This window comes from Oxyura jamaicensis, chromosome 17 (genome assembly GCF_011077185.1).
Source record: "Oxyura jamaicensis isolate SHBP4307 breed ruddy duck chromosome 17, BPBGC_Ojam_1.0, whole genome shotgun sequence".
NCBI lineage: Eukaryota > Metazoa > Chordata > Aves > Anseriformes > Anatidae > Oxyura > Oxyura jamaicensis.
In genome coordinates, this window is record NC_048909.1 from 9485462 (window position 1) to 9505399 (window position 19938).

Genomic DNA, 19938 nt, shown 5'->3' on the forward strand with positions numbered 1-19938 from the left:
ATTTCATCTCTGGGGATGGAGCAAATGTATCTGAGATTTAAAGTGCTTTCAGCTCCCTTTGCCGATTCTCCCGCAGTATGCTGATGCGCAGCGTGACATTTTTCTGGCCCTGGAGAATCAGTGATCTAGCTAAAGTAAGTTTGTGCAGAGATGCTGGAGCAAGCTGCTTAGTGCTTGTGTCTGGTAAGTGCAGTTGATCACTGCCTTGCTTTTTTGAGTAGTAAAATTCCCACCCTCAAATTTCAATCTGTTTGTCATCACTTCAGGCTTGCGTACAGTAGATTTATTTCATTCACAGATTTTTTCCTTTAGTGGTTTCAGATAACCAATGTCTGGTAAGGTTTGAGGTCGTAATCTTCTTATTTTATTAAATCCCTTAATATGAAACTGGCTTCAAAGTTCTTTGCTATTACTGCTACCTAGTGCACAACAAACTTGCTCCTTTAAAATATTCCTTATGGCAAGCGGGCATCAGTGCTTGATGGTAAAATGGAGTGGCTGGAGACTAAGTTTTGCCAATGGTAATCCATGAAATATGATGGCAAGAGTGTTTGGCAAACTGTCCTGTCCGGGGCAAGCTTGGAAATCTTTTTATTATTATTATTTCCTTATTTTTTTTTAATTGCTCCTGGGTATCGTAAGCCATATGATGCATTTGATAGCAGTCATCAGAATTTACAGCTATCACTATAATCTCCTCGCTGCTGTCAGCCATCTGCATCACTCCTCATGTTCTACAGAAACTGAAGAGAAAGCAAGTACATAGAGTTAATTTTAGACAGCACATCACTCCTCTTAATGGAGTTTTGTGTGCTAAGTGTCATCACTGTGTAATGTTGTGCAAATAATTCAGTAGAAACCAGAACGAATTGGCACACGAGGAGGTTCCGTGATGATTTACAGCCCTTATGGCTGTGTTACAGGTATCCGGGGCCAGGCTGCAAAACGTTTGAATCATACAAAAGCCTGGGCAATTCCTGTCGTAACCTCTGGCTCGAATGTTTTCAGTTCATGGAATCTGAACGTGATGTCATCTGAACAAAGAAGGCAGACGAGAGCCTACCAGGAGTTGGTGATCACACACAAGCGTATACACCTGCTGTAGGCACCTGGTGCAGTGCTCCCAACAGCTGAGAGCCGCCCCTGGCCTCTAGAGTGAAAAAACCTCACGGGATCCAAGAGAAACCTTGGCAAAAAAGGTGCTGAAGCACTACTCTGTAGAAGAGTCAGCATTCATTTAAGCCTGTTGTGTTTTTGCTTTTGGCTGTAGAAAAGGCAAGACCCTGCAAAGACAGAGCAAGCCCACAGACAGCGGGGTACTCTGGGTCCTCTCGGTAATGTACCGGGGTTCTGTGCTGCGGCGAGGGGCGAGTCATTTCCTCCGTGCTTCTCTTTGTCCATCTGTAAATAAGAGCTGCCAGATGTCTCACCTAGTGTGCGGTTTCCTGTATTTCACCTTCAGATCCTGTGGTTTGTTTAGAAACACATGGAGTATTGCCTTGCCTGTGCTCCCCTTATACTTCAGTACAGAACCCGAGCTGAAATGGGGGGAAGCAAAATTACGGCCACTTTGTTTAGGCTTCGCTTCAGCGGTCGGGATCGGTGCTTCAGATGACATCTGCATATAGCAAAGCCTTCCAGCGCTGTATTTAACCTTTATGGAGAGGTGGAAGGTTTCCCACCATAAAAATGATGTCACGGTGTTTTAACTTTTATATTACTGATAAGTTAGCGAAAGGAAAGTTCACTGAAACTGTCATTATATATCTCCCCCATTTTCTTCATTGGGAACCCATTTAAAAGTACACAGCAAATCCCTCTTCATCTTCCGAATGTCTCTGATTAGCATAACTTGGAGCTAGTTCTTGTGAATGAGGGGATTGTACCCAGGTGATTGCAAAAAGGTCTGCCGATCTTAGCTCTATAAATATTATTCTGAATCTAACTTTGTTAAAGTCATTTGTGTAACATGAGTGAGTGCCTTGCAGAGCTCTTCAAATGCAAAGACCACACACTGTGTAATCTTTGGAGCCAATCCTAATCTTGGCTTTGCTTTTCTTAGCAAAAAATGTAACACTGTGATTATAAAATTTAGCTAATGCTTTATCTCTGCAATTGGGACCTTCTCACATGAGATTGTTCTCCCCACGCTCTGAATCCTGCCTGCATTACCTATCACACTTTGCCTCAGAGAACTGGAAAACTGACTTCACAGGAGCTCAGCAGGCCGATTACATTCTAACACAGTGAGGTATTGCAGGCAAATACTGGTGGGTAGATAAAGCACCTTTCAGACCGCCTCTGACAACTACAAAAAAAATACCAAACCCTCCTCTGTGCGTAATTGTTTTCCTCCCCCGTGGCAAGGTGCTCCAGAAAGCGAGCAAGCCGCTCTCCTGGCAGGCAGGCGGTGACTAAAGGTCAGCAAGATGAATGGGGCTGCCGTGGCCACGCAGCCGGCTTGCCAAAGACCCAGGCAGGCTCTCGAGGCTCCCACCGCGGTGCTCAGAGCAGGATGGGGCCCAGTGCTGCTGCTGCCGGTGGCCAGGTTGGGCGGTGGGAAGGGGCCAGGCTCTGCTGGGCAGGGGCCCTCTGCATGCGGCCCCCGGATGGTTCTTGTGGTCGGCTTTGCCTCTTTCTCCTGTTTTCTTCCTACTATTTTGGTTGCTTGACTGAATCTCCAAAACTGACTATTCTTTATCACAAATCCAGCTGGAGAAATGCGCCGTTCGCCATCAGTGTAACTGCTTGGTAGGAATGTTGTGACTAGAGATTCTGCTGTAGTCTGCGGGTTCTGAACAGCTACTGCAGACGGGAAGAGACCTGAAAGAAACCTGCACGTGGTGCAGCTGCCTTTAAAGAAATAACTAGCAGTGGGTTTGAGGTTACCACATAGGTTAAAAATAAAAAAAGCCAGCGTGGTGCACTGGTAGAGTGGCTGGGCGCAGTTTCAAGGCCGCTGTTATTTTGAGCAATTAATGCTGTGTTTTATTAGTAATGAAAGCTGGGGTTATTTTGTACAATGCCGGAGCAGTAGTGTGACTAAGCAGAAAGTTGAACTCTGGTCTGACATTACTGCTGCGATTTACAACCTGCCAGTGCTGCTTGTTCAGTATATAAACCAAGTTTATTGGTATTCAGGCTGATTGTGTTTTCAAGTCACTTAATAATTACATCTGAGGGACAGATAGCTTCAAACAACTGACTATTTTGTAAGTAACTGGAAAAATGCCGAGTGTGACATCTCTACTTTGGGCAGCCTAAAGACAAGCTCTTTTCCTGGTGGTCTGTTTTGAATAAAGCGCTTTCCTTGAATAAATACATGCACCGCGGCTGGAGGGTGGGGTATCGCAGTGCTTGCAGCCTTCTTACAAATTGGTAATGTTTCCAGCTGTTTTCTTTTTGATTTGGAGGATGAAGAATCTATCAAAAGTAAACTTGAACTTATTTAACTGTCAGACATTTAAAAAAAAAGAGATTTGCAAGTATTATAAAAGATCTATGGACTGTCTTATGGTGCACTGCGAAATGCCTTTGGAGAGAAGCAAAATGACTCCTTCAACATCCTGCAGCAGAGCACGGTAGGGACAGAAGAGTGCTCCTGTCACTGCATCACTTTGTCTTGTTTAAAGACCCCAGGCTTCTCAGCTGTGTGTTTTGTGCTCATTAAATATATTGGTGATCTCTTTGGTAATTGTTTCTTGGCGAACCTTAGAGGCTGCAGTTTGCCTTGATTTCTCCACAAGAGCCTTGAAGGATACAATGCCAACAAGCCACTTCTGGTAACCAGACGCAGCCATAACAAGGTCGTGTCCCCCAGCTGAACAACACGCAAACCAGCAACTCCCCAAACTTCTGCTAAATTTTTATTTTCTCAGTCCTTTTCTGCTTCTCTAGGTGTAGAAGCCACTTTAACCCGTGATGTTTCTGCAGCCAGCCCCCGAGGGCCCAAGCAGAGCTCTAATTGATTGTCTGAATCGTTCGACTTTAAGGGTCCCACAGTTACTGCTCAAGCTCTGCTGAGTTATGGCACAGCTTTAGGCAGCAGAGTTTTACTGACTGCAGCAAATAAATTTGCTGTGCTTTATGGAGCACGGAGAAGCTTGTTTTCCAAATTTTAATCGTCTCAATAAATTGTCTTAAGATTGTATCCTGTTAAACCCCGGGAAATTAATGAGAGCAATTAAAATATGGACATTACTGGGAAGGTGTGGTGGTAACAGTGCAGTTAGAAAAAGTTGTAAAATTTGGTAGAGGGAATAATGAGGACAGTAAGGATTGTAGAGATACAGAGCACAGCTACCCAGGAATCCCCCTCAGTCATGCTTTTTACCTCCAGAGACTCTGACATCCCACTGGGGACTAACCGGTTGTGCGATTTGATAATAATTTGTCGCAGTCTTTCTATGAAGACACATCCCAGAATACTCTAGCCTGTTCTGTGAGCAGAAGGCCCCACGTGCACGTAGTTCAATCCAAAGACTTCATGGAAGACAAAGCATCGGGGTTTGGTTTTGCACCCTCACTTGGTGTCACGGCTGGAATCCGAGGCTGTGCGTGTACCCAAAGGGAATGCGAGGTGAAGCACTCCCCTCTCCAAGCAGGGATACTCTGCCCTAGGATTGTACGTTTGTGCAGCTATGCGCGTAGGATGAGGCTCTTCCTCTTGCAGGCACTTCTTGTTTCCCACCTGCTGTCTCTCCTACTGACACTAGAGCAGTTGATGTTCTGAGTTTGTGAATTGCTGCCTGTCCGAGCACAGCGCTCTGCCTTCCCTTTGGCCAGAGACACCGCGGTACCACTCCTTGGGGCTTGGCGAGTGAGAGTCCCCATGCCCTAGGCAGCACCATAATAAATGTGATTAATGACACCACGGTGCTGCAGGATTCCAATTACAGGCTACAGTTTTGTTATTCTAGGACAGTCCCTCTTAGTCCTTTAATTACAAATGCACTGGAGATCAGTAGCAGAGTGAGATCCAAATACCAGCGTACAGCTCACCGAGTGACCTATGCAGGATTCAGTAAACACCAGCTGATAGCACGGAGTGAGACAGAGAGAAATGAGAGCCCTTCCCTGCCCGTTCGATCTTTTTCCTTAAAAGAGACCATGAGCAAGAAGTGCCCTGAGCAGAGTAAACGAGGCTCTGATACCTGGGAAGATTTTCAGCTTACACTTCACAGAGGCGAGGAAACATTTGTACTGGTGATCAAACAGCTCAGGTAGAGAGATGGTGGAAGGGGCATTTTCATGTCAGCTGTGGTTCTGGATCATTCAAGATGAAAACAGGAATTACGGCCACTGATCTTGGCACTTTCATCCTTAGAAAGCTTCGTTGCTGGAAATGATGCATATCTTGCTTTTATGCCAAAGAGGAATTTTTCTGTGATGCCATTTCTTGTTTGTTCGCTGACTTGTGTGGTACCAACAGTATTCAGTGTGAGGAGCCACCGTAACGTTTGCATCCCAGGTTTGTGCCAGTCTGCCCTCAGCGTGTTTCAGTTCGGTAACCCTGCTTTCCCTTAGAGTGCCCCGATGGGTGAGCCTTCGCGTTCAGTGCAGTAAGAGAAGCGATAAAGGAGTACGATTCTGTGCCATGTCAATGACACTCTGGGTTATAATGTTCCTTTTTTGCTTCTGAAATGTCACCATAGTTTGTATGTGTGGTCCCCTATAGATGTGTGAGAGTTTGTGTGTCTGTGCAGAAGGACATGGAAATAGTTAACACAGAAGGGTCTCTGGAGGAAGGTTGTGTTCGACGGGGAGGTGCAGTGGGATTAAGGGAGTGCCCTCGACACCAACAAAGCGATCAGACCAGCAGCATCAACACAAATATTTTGATTCCATGACTTGAGTTTGGTGTTAACGCTTACAGCAGTGCAGATTTGTACGTGTTATTTTCGGCCTCTTCTTGCCGATGCAGTGAGTGAAGGGAGTGCTCGTTCTGCTCTCTGAGGGAGCGGCTACGTGCCGTGGGGTCAGGCAGCGCACGCACCGCACAATTCCCAGCCTTTCCCACACCTGCTCTCGGGGTAGCTTTCAGATCTTTATTTGAAAGATTAGAATGTTCTCAAAAAAGGCCAGGTTGAAGCCTCTTCATTGCTGTATACCAAAACGTAATGTTAGAAAGCTCCAGTGGCTGATCAGCCTTTCTCACTGCAACTGCAGATGAGGAGCAGCAACCAACAAATCACGCTGGTCTAACGAGTACTGAGGCGCTCTCTGTGGTCTGGCCAGCAAATCATTAAATCGAGGAGAGGAGCAGGGGGCAGCCTGGCTGTTCTCACCTCAGCACAGCAGCTGGGGAAGCTGCTGCCTGTCTAAATCAATCCCGTTCTGGGAACTGAAGCGGTGGAGACACGAGTCTGTGGCCACATAATGACACGTTACGGCTGCAATCTCGGGGGCTGCGCCTAAGGCAATATTGGAGTTCCCTCGTCCTGTCAGCCTAGAGGGAAGCAAACAGAGGCCATGCTTAGCTTTGTGAAACTCCTCTGACCTTTAGCTGAATCTGGCCTGCAGTTAAGCCAGTGGATGGGGAGTTTATGCACAGTGCATTTCATAATGAGATTTTACAATGTGGCTCTTGGCAGGTATATTTAATATCTGACAATTAAAATAGCTTGGCTGCCAAACGCTGCATATGGGCAGATTTTTACAAGATCCTCTGAATTCCTGGCCTTGATATTCATCGGAGGAAGGAATTCAAGAAGAGGAGGGAAGTGTGGAAAACCGAACTCCTTACATCTTACCCATTTCCATTACTTCTTCTGATTAGAAGGATAGATGTAAGAATCCGTAACTTGCAAAATGAGGTTATAGAATTACTTAGGATGGTCATAAGGCCAGCTCACTTTTAGAGGTGTTCCAGTTTCAGTCTTTATATAGTAATTTACCTTACGCTTGCAGTACGGAGTAATGGAAAATCTAAACAAACAGAGCACTAAGCCTCGGTCCTACATGGAAATCTGCGCACATGTGCTGCAAACAAGATAGCACCCATGGACAGATCTGTTTGTGTTTTCATGTGAGCCAAATGCTATATTTTTGCTTCTTTTAATTATTCAGTCCTGAAAGAATTTACTGTGAAATCCCACCAGGCAGAGATAAGACTGAAAACCTTGTAATCTACAGCCACACAGAAGGGTCAGTTTATGGCCTGAATGTGCTGGAGAATATGGATGCGGAGAGGATCCCGTAGTGAAACGGAATGAAAACCTGCGTTGTTTTGGTGCTTTGCAGCATGTAAACGATTCCTGCTTATGAGAAACCTAACGCCTGGAAAAATCATATGACTAGATCTAATCCAAATTTGCTATTCTGATGGTTTTTTTCATTCTCAAATTAATTCAGGTTGTCAGATTAAATCAGTCCCAGCACGGCAAGAGAAAGACAAATTAATTAGCTTAAGCTCCATGAGAGGGGGATTTTTGTCTCTGTGCACTTGGTGTGAGGTTCCGCGTGGCCCTGCCCTCGGGCTCACCGCCAGCAGCAGGGGCAGGGTCCCTTCAGCTCGTCCCCTGCCCCAGCACCGCTCCCGGCCAAGCCAGGCGAGTGTCAGTGCAAGTCTGTGAGTGCCCCCACGGCGTGGAGGAACTGAAGGCCACCTTCCTAGTGCAGATACGTTTTTTAAGCTATTTATGTATTCTCCTGAGACTGCTCAGGAATCACAAGTAATGCTTTTAAACAAAATACAATGTTTAGCCGTAGAAAAAACGGCCAGGTCTGGCCTCATACGAAAAACAGCCTTTTTTTTTTTTTTTTTTTTAATGTTGGATTCCTCGGTATCTGGAACTTACATGTAGTAACCTTGTTACCTGTACGATAGCTGTGGTAAGTGGGCTTACTGCAAGGGAATCCCCTGACATTCCTGCTTTGAAGGTTACCTCTGCTGATGTTATGTAGGGATGCACCAGCAGATCGAGAGTGAAGTCTCTCTCACCTCCTTTAAAATATCAGCAACCAAAGAGAAGACAACACTTAATTCTTTTTTTCAAAAGGAAAAGAAAGTCTTGTCTTGGGAAGAAGGGAAATCAAATAAAAAATTTAATGCTAGAGAAGAAAGGCAAGAAATGCAGTTGCCGTGGAAACCAGAGCATAAGTAGAAAGTTTCCAGCAAAGAGCAGAAACTAAAAATGAAAAACCAGAGACTTGGCAGGTAGCCAGCAGCTCCACCAGCCTCTTTTCTCCTCTTAACTTGGTGAGATTTTCTTAGTCATCTTGTGCAGCGTGCTCCACCAGGACAAGTGGGTGATAGCATTGCTCGAGATGGGGCCGGCTACGCCAGAACCGCGCTGCGTGCTTCAGCTTGGTGCCCCTGCTTCCACTGAGCAAGGGAAAAGTCAGCAGGGGCTGGGTGCAACGTCCCAGCGGGGCTGGGAGGTAACTTGGAGGCGGGCAGCTGGATTGTCTAATGGTCCCAAGTCCTTCTTGATTCTTACCTTGTTCAAGGCTCTCACTGCAGCAATAAGCCTCGTAACTCTTTAGACCTAAAATACTTCTCTGGTCCCTTTTTAGTAGGGAAACAGGCACCCTACAGCCTGCTCCAAGTCCTGTGGTGGCTGGGGCGAAGCTGGAGCAGCACAGCTCCGATCTCTGTCCTCTGCTCCCCGCTCGAGTCTCACGCTGCTCCTTTGCGCAGGCCTAACTCTGTACAGGATGTTTGGCAGCTGGCGGCTGCATGTGATGGGTCTCTGAAAGCAGAGGCATCTTTTAGGCATTGAGTTCTATCTGGGACTCCGGGATTGTTTGTTGCTAGCACATGTTTAAGGCAGTTGTATGCAGTAAAGTATTACAGTCATTGGATTAGCAATTATTAATTCCTCATGCTTTTTAGCATGCCACGGAAAAAACGCAGGTGGGGAAAGCTGGGAAAGTTACCCTGCAGTGCTGTAAAGCCCTCGTTATGGCCAGGAACTGATGTGGGTGAAAGATTTGGAGCATACTTAGGACTGTGTGCTATTACAGATGGAAGTAATGAAACCTATAGTGCTCAGGCTTTATTGAGACGAGTCATATTCTGGAAATTCAGCACGTGTGTGAGAGTTTTGCTAGCTTGAATTCAGACTGCTCAGCATCCTACATGATCGACTCCTTTCACAAACAAAATGAAAATCGCAGCGCAGGCCAGAACCTGGCTTTGCCTCTTTGGGATGTGTGACTGTCCTCCCCCAGGTCCAGCACCGGGGAACCTGCCCCACCTCCTCGCCGACAGCACGGGAAGGGCTCAGGATCTCTGCAGCTGCTTCCTGCTGGGCTGCGCCGTGGCTCTCACCTGGGCCGTTTCCCTGCCTTTTGTGTGTCTTATTTAAATATTACACTGCTAAACAACTTTTTTTTTCTTGAAGTTGGAGGCGTTTTAAGGAAATGCTAGCACGGCAGAGGATAAAATTCAGCAGTGGAAGCGACCAAAGTACCACCTCATTTCAGGGCTTGAGCAGCTCAGCTGGGGACCCCGGGGGGCAGGGGGAGTTCCTGCAGGTAAAACAGAGGCAATTTTGGTCTTTAGAATTTGTTTATGAAAATGTGCAGCAAGTGCAGAGTGCGACCTGGTGTTTATTTTCTAGGTGGCCTTTAATGCCAAAGGCAAATTTTACTCAGCTAAAACAACACGTGCGGGAGGCCTGGCCCTGGTATTTCAGTTCCTGCTTTCTGGGGGAAGAAAAATGATCTCAGCCCCGCTAAGAGGAGGTTTTTTAAGGGGAAAACATCTTGGGAGAAAATGTGACCTGCCCGCTTAGTCTGTGTTCTGGGGACAGTGGTGCAGGGGGTGCCCATGGAGGGGGGTCCCGGGGCTGCCCCAGGGGCTCCCCTCGCAGCCGGCGCTCTCGTGCCGGCGGGGGGCAGCAGAGCCTCGGGGCTGCAGCCACGGCCTGGGAGAGCCGGGGGGTGCCAGCGAGAACTCCGCTCTCGTTGCATGAGCGCAGGTCTGCATGCAGGACGCAGCGGGTTCCAGCAGGTTAAAAGTGCTAACACGGCACGTAGTGCTGCTGGCACTCCCTACTGAACAGGCTTCTGATTTCGGCGTTCTCTGTGCCCTGTGTAGATGGCAAATGTGATTTTTTGTGTGTGTCCTCAGAACGGTCTGGGACCTCCAAGACTGTCTTTGCTCTGTATGGCTTAGTTTGAAACCATCTGATTTCTGCAGGAATGATCAAAATAGGGATGGATTTCCGGGTTTATTTGTTACTTAGGAGTGCTCAGAAAAGCTGGAACAAATCAAATAAGACAGCTACAGGTAACATATGCAATGCAAAGCACAGGCACCATTGGCAAAACCCTCACAATGCCCTGTATTATCTGGATTTACCCACAGCTATGTGTGTCACGCAGGTGACATTCCCTAACACAAGAGCACTGCAGTTGCTGCCCAGGTGTGAGCCCAGGTCACTGTAACATCGTGCCTCCTGTGTAGTGTTACCAGCAGAGGGTGAGCGCAACCAGAAGTTACTTGCTGGAATTGCAAAGAATGAGCATTTGGGGAAATTCCCTATTCCTGTTGTGTTGGGATGTGTGTTTTCAGTGTTGCTGTTACGTATTTTACCACTTCAGAGCTGTCAGTGCTTGCCAGACTGCCTGGTTTAGGTGGAGATGTCTTATGCTCATGGAGCTCACACGGGGGGAACTGGTACCTCTGAGCAGAGTGGTTTCGCCCTGCACCTTCCATTAGCGGTTCTGTGTACACTGCTCTCATCCTATCGACCCTAACAGCCTTTAAATTGCCTCTGGGCGCTGAGCGAGGATTACCATAATGTTCCTCCTCCCTCTGCAAGCTGCTCTTGGAAAGAAAGACGAGAATGTATTGGAAATGATTTGCTCGCATGTAGCTCAGAGGCCAATTTTTAACCCCCTGCTTATACCATGGCCAAGGCCGGCAGACCCATAAGCTCCCCGGCAGCTGCCCTGCCCACCTCTGCGAGCAGCCTGCACCGCGTGGCTACCCCTACAGACCGGAGATCTCAGTGCTGAAGAGCTACAAGTGGAGGATCAAGTTTAGGAGTGTCCCTCCTAAACTGTCTTGGTGCTGGTTTTTCTCATCCAGCGGAATTCCATTCATTCCCTTTCAGAAGAGCCTGTTGGACTCAGCCCGTGCCGGCCTCACAGCAGCCTGTGAGCAGTTTGGGATTTCAGCTCTGTGGCCTCTGACTGTACGCTCCTTTAATGCGTTCACAGCTCCTCTGGGAGGACTAAGCCAGGAATAACCAACACTTGCTTAAGCTCGGCCTCCTGCTTTGTGGCTCTGTTTCTTTTTGGGCCGTGTACATACTGCTCTTCTCCCCAGCTCGCGCTCCCTTAACGCTTTTGCACGGCCCATACTGCAATTAGGTGCTGTCGGCATCCGAGAGGAGGGTGCTGCATCCAGTGCTTTCCATTTTGGGGGCTGAAGGAGGACAAAGGACTCTTAACATTTCTCTGCAGTCGCCTCTTGGCTTGGCATACTGTTCATTTCAATAATAAAGTGTTTCCTTTCATTCTCAAACAGTCAGGCCCCTGCCAGAGCCATAATTGTTCACAGATGACTCATTTTGGCTGCAGGATCAAAACGAGGGAAAAGTGCTGTTTGCACAGTCTTTGAAACGTACAAGATGGGAAGAGATGTTCACGCTTGATATTTGTACCATATGTTGTTCCTAAATTTTATTACAGAGCCTTTACATTTCAAAAGAGATTCTGCTCTTGTCCTGGGGATGATTTAGAAAAAAAAAGATAGGCAGAGTTTGGAGCAGGACTGGGATTAACCGAAGGCTGACTGTAAGGTTTCTGTAGGGCTGTGCTGCACTGGGCAGTGCGCTAGGGCTCTTCCTGCTGTCACGTATTGATGAACTATGCATTGCTTGGGTGCCGCAGGCTCAGCTGTGATTTTTATCAAATTCACCTTGAATATCTCATTCTTTGTAGAATTTGTTTGGAAATCTTGTGTTTTTGGCTGTAGCAGGTGTTTGCATTTACTTCTCTGCTGCAAGGAATGGATGTGAGTACCTGTAGCTGTGAGGCTCAGCACAGAGGTCGAGGACCAAGTTACTTGTGTTAAGATGGGGAATAAGGAAAGGATTCCTGCGTTGCTGTCCAGGAGTGACCTTATGTTCTGTAAACCAAGAACAATTATTTGTGTCTCCTAGGAAAAGCGTTTTAAGGCCCCCAGCTATTTTAAATAGAACACCATTTCTAACACTTTAATTTGGAGCGCCACTTAGCAGGTTGTCAGCCAGACCTCTGCACAGGGCTTGCGAGGTGGTTGAGACAAAGCTGTGATGGTGTGGCGACTTGCAGAGGTGGGTCGTGACGCAGCAGAGCTTGGGGACCGCAAAGCTTAGCTGGTTTCAGCACGGTTCCACATTCACCATATCCCATCCCTGGTGCTGCCCTTGGATTGTTTCTCGTCTCTGTGCTGGTTTCAGGAGGGTCTTCGCCTTCTGTGATGTTCTGAGCTTGATCAGTAACTTCTTTCAGAAGTAACTTTCAGTACTGTGTTGCTGTGCTGAGACTTCATGCCAGAAGGAAGAACGTAAATTAAAACGAGCTCCCAGTGGTATTTAAACTTGATTGAAGGATTTCCAGTTGGTTTTGTAAAACAGTCTTTAAAAACAATAGCTACATTTTATTTATTTTTTTAAACTTGTTAACAGGGTGTGCTTTTACAATGGGTGGTGTTTGCTGTGATACACTGTCATGTCAGTCTGATAAGGAAGATGGCTAAAGAGCATACTTGCCAAAAACATTCCTTAGGAGTGCATTCTGGTGCCAAAAAGCAAGTAAAACAAGCGAGTGTAGCTGTAATGTAGTTTGCAAATGATGTGGCAAGGAAAGGAAGAAAATAATCTGTCACATGGAAAATGAAGTCTGAATTGTGTGTATATGAATCGGTGATTTGTTATAGGAGTGCACGATCGTTATCAGGCATTGAAACCTGAATTAAAGGGTCTCATCTATTCATGAACCAGGAAGGTTTACGTAGCACGTGTAAACAATTTAATCTTTCCTTCCACTTGTCAACAGAGATGTTGCTTTCAGTGCGATGTTACCATGAGATTAAACACCCCAAGTGCTGATTCACACCGCTGTGTAAATCTCACGTGCCCTTACATAGCACTTGGGAAACATCTGCACAGCTGTAGGTGTGGGGAATCGTCGGCTTCCCTCGCCGCGAGCTGGATGCCTCGGGTGGGTAAATGCTGGCTGTGCACAAAGGCAGTTACGAAGCGGCTCTACCACCTGTAACACTCTTCTCCCCACCTGGAGCTGGAACAGAGCAAATTTCCATGCAAACAAGGATAATGATGCCCTGCAGCAACTTTCTGAAAGGTTGATCAATTTTCCTGGCCTTTCAGCACACCACATAGGAAAACCACGATGTCAGAACACGCACAAACTAGCTGACGCTCCTGCTTATAACAACGCGCTTGGCATAGCAAGCCAGCGATGCCAGACTTCTGTCACCTCAGGGACTAACGTAAAAGAGCTTTTATTGCCCATTGAAATCATAACAAAAACATTTTTGACCAAATATTTTTTCTCAATATTTGACTTGAACAAAAATGTATTAAAAAAGAATAATAATAAAGTGCAAGGAAAAAAGTCGCACTGCCATATGGTGAATGTTGTGGTTGGTATTAGCACAAATCTGGGAGAAAAGTCCCATCACTGTGTTACTGTAAATACAGAATTTCTGAGCAGTTGTATTACAAGGCTGAAGTGAATCATCTCTGAACAATCCCGACAACTTTCTTCCTTCTCCCATTGAAAAAACCGTCTTGTGCTCGTTGGGCGTGCATTGCGTGGCTCCTTCTGCGCTGAGTGAGAGCCGCTGTCGTCTGTCGGGGGAATTCTGGGTGGCTGGATCCTCCTGCGGAAAGGAAGTCTGTTTGTTTTAGTCTGGCTGGCGAGGTGACCCCTGTAAATAGCAGTGCTAGCTCGACCGCGCTCAAAGGAATAAAAGAACTCCAGTGAATACATTTCAGTTGCCTGTAAGCTGAGTTCACAGCAGACCCCACGGGTCAGCTTGCCGAGGTCAGAACAGAGCAGTGCTTTAATTTTGTCTTGCAGAGGGAAATGGGAGATCTTTGGAAACCCAGAGCTGAAGTTACTCTGTTAATCACTCAATGAATCATTGTTAACATTTTATTTTAGTAATAAGCTTTTTGTAAAGAATAATCGGGCTTAAACAAATATTTCCTCCCAGCAGCTACTCATGGAGGATGCGTGGTGCTAGGAAGTGTTGTGCTGTTCCCATCTATGGATGGGGGCTTTGTTCCATGAGTTATTTTGTACAAGATTTTTCTTTTCACTGGGATGTTTGCTACGGGAATTTTTGCAATACAATGGAGATTGTACATTCATGTGTGTGGGGGGGTATTTTTATTTTTATTTTTTCTCCCGAGTTATTTAAAGCAACAGACTGCTTTGAGGCATTGGATGTGTGATTCTGGCAAAAGTTTCTTCCTCAGTTTGTGTTGGACTTCATGTGTTAAGTTCCTTGGTGAGTTCTGTGGGAATCTATGGCACAAAAGAGAGAGACTTCCGAATTTTTATTAGCATCACGGCCAGTCAGGTTATAAACCAGGTTATCTGAGTGGGGCATCCTTTGTTACTAGGAATACGTGTCAGTAACTTTAGAGCACGTTAACTGATTTTATGTTGGTCCTCCCCAGCTAGCTGGAAGCTGCTGTGGCAAGGCTTATGTTCTTTAGCTCTATTGTTCTGCTGGGAAGTGCTCAGGAAGCACTCAGCTCTGAGGTCAGTCTCTGGGCTTCTTCCCTGTTCCCTTGCAGTACCGAGCTCGTTGCGTGGCGCAGGAAGCGCCTCCGATTGGGTTCCCCTTGGCGTTCCTGTAACCTGCCTGGGGACCGAGCAGCCCTTCCTACGTGAATCGCTCCACGTGTCTTTCACCAGGCGCTCCGCATCCTTCCAGCACAACGAACAACATGTTTGTCGACCTTCTCTTTGCCTGTTCCACACTGCTGGGGCTGGTGTGTTGCACCGCATCCCACTGTCAAGAAGCTGCCTGCTGTACAGAGAAATGGAATGTTGTGGTCCGACACTCAGCTCGTAGGTCAGCAGATTGGTTGGGAATTAGAGGGAGAATTCCTAGGCTCTGGTTTTATTTCTCGTGCTTCCATCTTTGTGCGTGATATTTGACAAACTCTTCGTTCATATTTTTCAAATATATGACAAGTATTTCTCAAAACCAGGACATTATGCATTAGAAACCAAGTAATTGGCACTTTGATTTGAAATTTATATTTACGTGAGTGAAAAAGAGACGGTCTGTATGCTTTAAGTACGCTGAAAAGCTGAACAGCTATTTGCAAAAGCATCAGTGCTCTGTTGGGTGAAAGACTGCAGGAAAAAAAGGTATTATGCTTAATGCTTCTTCATTATGAGGGGATTGTCTTGAGAGCGTGAGGAAGCTCACTTAGTTCTTTGGGCGAGGGCTAAGGGATGAGGGGCGTACGCCTGGCTCTGCCCCAGCCTTCCCACGTGGCCCTGCCCGAATCCCTCGGGGCTGCAGTTCTCCTTCCCTGCAGTGGGCATGGGAATCATTCTGCCCCCAGGGAGCTCACTGGTGTGTGCATTTAGCTAGGTCCGGAGTGCTTTGGACAAGGAATCGTCTCTCATTCGGTGGTGTGTGCACCAAAACAACGTGACCCTGATCTCCTTGGGATCTCTGGGCAGCACCACCGTGAATATAGCTAATGACTGTAAATAAGCCTGCATGTAGGGAACACCCACGCTGAAATTCGTGCCCTGATTTAACTGATACAGGACCTCCTGCGCTCTTGTTTAATATATTATCCACACACAAATTCTCCCTCTTGCTTTTTTAATGTTGGCACTGCTGTTCCTACTCATTAATGTCATTAAATATCTATATTAGATAAATTAGCTTTCCCACTTCCATTTGGATTGCATCGCCATACAGACAGCGAGAATATTCCATGGAGCAGCTACCTCATAAATAAATGGAGAGCAGTTAACTCAGTGTTTACATTTCATGTAAATCTTTGTTTCTCATCCTGATTCCAAGTCTGTGCACTGCTTTGTTGCAAGGCTATCAAAAAGCTGCTGCAATCCACCTAAAGCCGTCAGGAAATTAATTTGTCTCTGCATGGTCTTAAAATAATCATTGTTTTCCATTAAAATATTGAAAAGAAGTATTTCACTTTTATTGTGTGGATGAAATTTCCCTTGTCACTGTAGATTCTCTAATAAGTGGAGTTAAAATGAGAAAACATTATATTGTTTCTTTTATTAAAAAAAAGAGAATTGTACTTTAAAAACTTTTCAATCAAGTCCATTCTACCTGAATAGAAGAATTTTAAGAGTTCTTTTCCTGACTTTTGTTTATAAGTACGTGGCTGCAGCCTTCTTGCTTGTATAGTTTACTTATTTCCCTGATGCATTTCTGAATATTCTTCTGTTTGGAGGATGTTCATGTTTGGAATTGATTAACAATATTGCTTCTTTGGGTGGTGGTGGTTGGTTTTGTTGCTTGTTTGCCTTTTTTTTTTTTCTCTTGAGGGGAGGTGTAGGAGTGTGGAAGCCCCTGGTCAGGCTGCAGCAGGTAAACTTCTCAGCGAGGACCCCTTCCCCCTGTGCTGAGTGGGGTAGAGGAGACCTTTGGAAAGCCGACCTGCTGGGAGGTTAGGACATGGACAAGGGTAGAACTGAATCGTTTCAATGCAGACTGCTTTTCCACTGCTGCTTGAAAACCAAAGTCTGTTCTACTTCTCTTCATATGTGTATAGCTGAATTGCAAGTTAAGTTATCCTTACACAAAGGAAATTACCTTCCTCTCTGGCTCTGTGTAGAGCTTATGTACCCCTAGTAGCCTTGAGGCAATAAGCCTGGAAATCTTCCAGCTTCGTACTGCGCTGAACTGGAGACTGCAATGAGCTTGTAAGCAAATTCAGGCAGGCAAATTTAGAGTGACTAAGACCCAGCAAGAACACTGTTGTACTTCTCTTTTGTTTAAAAGTGCAGATACTTGGTAGAGATTCTTCCCGTATTAGTTTCACCTCAGATTGTGAGAGAAATATAATCATTCTCAGAAGCAGTTACATGAGGCAGGAAAATCAGGGCAGCGATCGGACTTTTTTTTTTCAGCATCTTGATGATGTGCCTGCAGTTCATTGACCACATGGAAATTAGAAATCCAGCTGATGTCCTCTACTCCTCCCTATACTGGCCAAGGCAAAACAACTTCTTTTGAAACTTTTGAAAGCCTCAGTTCGGTTCACAAGTCAGCCTATGCTCAGACCTTTACAGAGCTTTTGGGGCCGGGCTGGGCCCTTGACAAGCATCAAACCTTCCCTCTCAGAATAAGGAACCCAAGCTCCTTGCCGCGAAGTCAGAGGGAGTTAAGAGGAGTGATTGTTTCCCTCTAAAGCCCTTTGGGAAAGCAGGAGGTTTAATGGTCGGGGCTGCCTTGGGAACATGCATTCTGAAATGCAGTCATTATTTTCCCAGCACTAAGCAATAAACAAATGATAAAAAAGCCAAGTGTTAGCCACTGGGGAGGCAGGGCCTCCGGCTGCCTCCGCGGACCCAGCAGCCCCACTGTAGCTGCGCAAACCCTCAGGCAGCAGCCTGCGCCTTTTGATGTCAAAGCAAACAAGTCCGTGTTTGTGTAGCTCTCTGTCCCAGAACCTATTTTGGTGCTAATTAAAAATTTATTCACATGCTGTTAGTTTTGGTAAAGGAACGAAATAACTCCAGCATGAAGAGGGCTTACAAGCAGGTTAGCAGGCGCGGACGACAGGGGATGGGGATGCGAGGTTGCCTGGGGATGCTCTAATTTTCCTCTACATCTCCGTGGTGTATGGACTGGATACCTTAGCGAGGCGTTATGCTTTGGTGGGTATTTAATTTCATGGGTTAGGTTTCTGATCGGTGTTCGGGGGGAGGAGTTACCAGCCCCACAACCACTGCTATGTCTGGCTCTGTTTGCTCCTCTTACGGAGAGATTCAGCGGAGCCCAGCAACTGAACTCACCTTGTGCTTTTTAGAGGGAACAGCCAGACGGTGGTGTGTTGTTTTAGAGACAGAGATTTTAGTATTGTCAGCTTCCCTCCAGAACAGTTAATACATCTGACGTTTGGAAGTGGTAGATTCTGCTAGACACAATAGAGCGTTTGTATCAGGATGTGGCTTTCAGAAAGGAAAAAAAAAAAAAGAAGAAAGAAAGAAAAAAAGCAGTGCTGGATTAATTGGAAAGGTCCAGACCAGTCACATTCCCTCCCAGGTGGGCCATTCATTTTGTTGCCCACTGCTCTGTAGCATCTGAACTTAAAGCCTTCAAAAACTTTGTTGAAGTGAGAGAGACAGAGGCAAGCTGCCTCAACTCGCACCAAACTCCCAGCCGTTTATGCTTTTATTGTAGGCTGCTTTCTCTTGTCATGATAGTTTATAGTCCCTCATTAACTTCTCCTGTTTTATGGTCACCTGCGTGAACATTCCTGAAGGTACCACGTTGATTTTAGAAAAATAACGCCTAAACACGGAACAGACGCTGAAGGACAAGCGCGCGAGTGCTCAGTGAGTGCAGGGCCACCATCCCCTGCTCCTGATCATTTCCACCTGCCCACCGAGGACCGGAGATGACCGGTGTCTGTGCCTCACCGCATCCCAGGTGGGTCGAGGACAACTCACCTGGCTCCAATTAGGCAAAACCAGCCCAGGTGAACCTGGCCCTTGCAGGTTGTCTGAATTTGGGTGAGCTTTGTAAACGTTTAAACTTTCATTTCCATCAGTGCCTTTTTTTTGCTCTTGGGAAGGATAAAAGGAAAAAAATAAATTGGGTAGGCTCTTTTAAAGACATTTCTAATGATAAAAGTGTGATAGTAAAAAGCTTCTCTTAAGAGCCAGCAGCTCAGTTATTAGGACACAAAAGCACAGACAGAGACCTGGATATTTGGCTTCTTGTCTACAACAGATCTGTTGCTGAGCCTCAGTGTTTGCAGACCTCCCCATCACCACCTTAGATGTTCCCAGCTCTCTTTAGGAACTGAATCCGCTGCACAGGACGAGTCTCTGGTCACTTGGAAAACGTTTTTGGTTGGTCCTGTATTTTGTTTTGCGTGTTAATCTACCCAAATACATACATAAAAATATTCTGGATAACAAGAGGAGGGCAGATGCGTAGTAACTGGAGCCCGTTCCTTTCTGCTGTGCTCTGCTGTGGGGTGTGGTGGCTGCTGGTGCCCTGGTGGACGGGCAGAGGAATGTGGGGCAAGGTCCCCCTGCCAGGCCTGGGAGCCTCTGCTGTCCAGCTGGGAGCTCCCTCCTTGACCTGAACTTGTCATTGCCCCGGTGATTGGCTCCTTCCTGCGCTGCCTAAAAGCTGTTGAATTCCTTACGTGTGGTCTCAAAACCAGGCATGGACTTTGCTAAAGGCTGAGGCTTGTTGCTTGTCCTGGCAGGGCCTTTCTCAGCTGAGAAATAGCACGTTTCCACCACTCAACGTGAAAATAAGAAAATACAGATTTCGTAAACTTCAAATGTTTTTCATGACTGCATAAATCTCTGAAATCCTGTAGTTAAGGTGGATGGTTGGTGATGGGGGGGGGAGGGGGGGGCTGGTCTTTGTAGAACTACAGGGCTTTGTTTCCCCCCTGAAGCACTACGTAGAGGTATCACACCGAGGGTACCAATGTCCGGCAGTTTCTGCCTCTTGTGAAGGTACAGCCCGGTATAAGCACAGGGAGCTTACAGACTTCTGAGGAAGCTGCAGCTGGGTGGGGATCAGCTCATCCTCAGCCCTCCTGCCTGGTCCTGCAGCTCCACAGGACACTGCAAAGATAACTTTGCACAAATGTCTGGGAAAACCAGGACACAACACAGAGAGGTATCGTGCAAGTGTCGTTTTCCAGTTCATAGCTCTCTGCGATGAGGTTTTCCCGTTATCTACCAACTTGTGAGAAGTGGCCACACGCGCAGGTC

General features: G+C 46.5%; 1 protein-coding gene across 3 annotated transcripts in view; it reads left to right on the forward strand.

Annotated features, from left to right (window-relative positions):
- Positions 1-19938, forward strand: part of DAB2IP (DAB2 interacting protein) — a 212449-nt gene that overhangs the window by 49431 nt on the left and 143080 nt on the right. The window lies entirely within an intron of this gene.